Below are 2490 nucleotides of genomic sequence, written 5' to 3'. Positions count from 1 at the left end.
TTTTAATAGGACTTTCACTTATTTCCATATCTTTTGCCGATCAATATCATACATAACTATTTGTCTAAATAAAGCCTACATTATATGTAAAGGTTTTCTGAAAAAAAATCTCGTCACTTTTTTTTTTTGCATGATCTACCCTCACTTTTGGAAAATGCAAATCAATCCTTTTACCTAAGTCAACCACAAGACAACCCGTCGTCAAGTGGACGTTACATGGGTAAGGGGTTTTAAAACACTGCATTTTGTTGTCATTTTATAAAAAATAACATTGACACTATAAACTACACAATATTTTTTTTCCCCATAGGTAGATTATGTTTCAAGAACCCTAATTTTATCTATTTTCTTTAATCGAATTATGCCAAACCCAAAAAATGACAAGAAAAATTTTGTCTGCAGTTTTTAGTTGTAATAACTGCATAGATTTAAACAGTAATTGCAGTTATTTTCACTAATAGAACGATGTGTAATTCTCTGTTTGTTTTTTCACAAAAGTTATAACTATTACCACAATTGTGGGCTATTTTTGGTGACTTTCAAAGTAAGAAGATTGATTTGTATTTTTTAACATACAAAATTTAAAGAAATATTATTTTTGTGATACTACTTTTGTAAAGTACAACTGTATGATGTCTATTTTCAAAAATACTATTTTTATATCTGTTTATAACAACTCAGTTTATAAAAGTTTATGTTTATAAAGATTTATAAAACATATAGTAACCTTTTCAAATCTTACAATATTCTTATAAAATTTTATAAAGCTTCATGAAACGTGTTTTATAAACTCTTCTAAATATGGTTTTATATATAACCTTTATAGACTTGAATTTTTATAAAAAAAAAATACTATGATATTTTTAAAAAGTTATATTTTTGAAAATGGACATCAAGCAGTTGTACTTTTGTAAAGTGGTATAAAATGATTTTTTTTTATATTGCTCAGGTTTTTTCTTTTTGTGAACCTTCATATATAAAAAAATCCTCGCTTTCGCCAGCTTTAGAAGTCGTAAGTAGAAACTTACAACCACTGACTAACCTTTTAATTTTTATCAGAATAAATTAGAAACATGGGATAATCAGAAAAGGTGTATTAGCCTAAACAATGGAAGTGATTTAAGTTTTAAAAAGATTTTGATGATTTTAAGAAAGTTGGCATGATTTTCTTTAAAATTCTCTGCAAGTTCACATAAAACCATGAAAATTGAGCTTTTATATTTTTAACTAAGAAACTCTTCAAAATCTTATGAAATCATTAAAATTTCAATACTTAAAATAGTTTGAATAACAGTAAATTTGAAAAGACATTTACAAGTTCTATATCCAATAACACTGGATTTTAGAATACTTTTTAAAATCTATGTTTGAATAACAGAAGATTTGTCAATTTAATTCAAAGAATTTTAAATGCTTAGTTCAATACCCTCTTCTCCCCTCCCCCTTAGGAGAAAACAACAAGTTGTCAAAAGTCTTTACTTCTACAAAAGATGTGCATATTCACAAGTTTCTTTAGATAATTAAGTGGATATTTCCAAATATCATCAGGTGAAGGTACGTATGAGCCACGGCAAATGACAAAATGAAGATACCTAAGAGCCACGGCAAGTGACAAAATCAAAGAAATAGTAGCCGACGGAAAACGACAAAATCAAAGAAATAATACCCGCCAGAAAATTTCAGATTTAAGTCAATTGTAAGTGGATAATGGACTGGTGGTCCACTTCTCATGTTTTGGTTGGTACATAAGTCTTTAAGTCAATGAATATAAGTCAAGAAAGACAATTGGTTTAAGCCAATTTAAAAAAAAAGAATAAATTTAAGACAATATTTAAGGTGACGATCCACACATAGCTTATGTAGTAAGATAGACAGAGACAACAGTTCTTGTGAACCCAAAAAAAAGAAGACAGTAAAACCTCTGTAAGTTGACGACGATGCACACGTGTCTGCTCCTCACCGTCTGGTTCGTCTTGTGTATTCTCGGTTCGGTTCACCTTGTTCGAGCTCAAAACCAAACCGGAGCCCAGAGTCGTGCCTTATATGATGGGAGTTAGGCATTAGCCTAATGCCACCAAAAATTAAAAAAAAATTAAAGCCACAATTTTATTAACCAAATTCATATATATATATATATAGTTAATTAATGAGATAAATATTGTTGGGTTCTTTTTTAGAGAAAAGTTCATATTCTATTATTATTGTTATTAATATTATTATCATAAATAAGAGATACATAAAAAAAAATTTAACTAATTCAAATAAACATAATTAAAAAAGTTATCCCACATTGATATTCTAAAAGAAGAGGTATATAATTTTTCTTCAATAAATAGCAACATCATTAAGAATTTTTTTGAGCTTAAAACCTACATTCAAAACAAAGTTTGGGTTTGATCAGAACTACCGGTTTTAACCATAGATATTTACAAAATTTTAATTAGTTTTTTTTTCTAATTTTACCTAAGTTTTTAAAAATGCGGTTTTAAT

This window comes from Eutrema salsugineum, unplaced genomic scaffold (assembly GCF_000478725.1).
Source record: "Eutrema salsugineum unplaced genomic scaffold, Eutsalg1_0 scaffold_9, whole genome shotgun sequence".
NCBI lineage: Eukaryota > Viridiplantae > Streptophyta > Magnoliopsida > Brassicales > Brassicaceae > Eutrema > Eutrema salsugineum.
The sequence above is the reverse complement of the archived record's forward strand: the minus strand, read 5'-3'. Positions refer to the sequence as shown.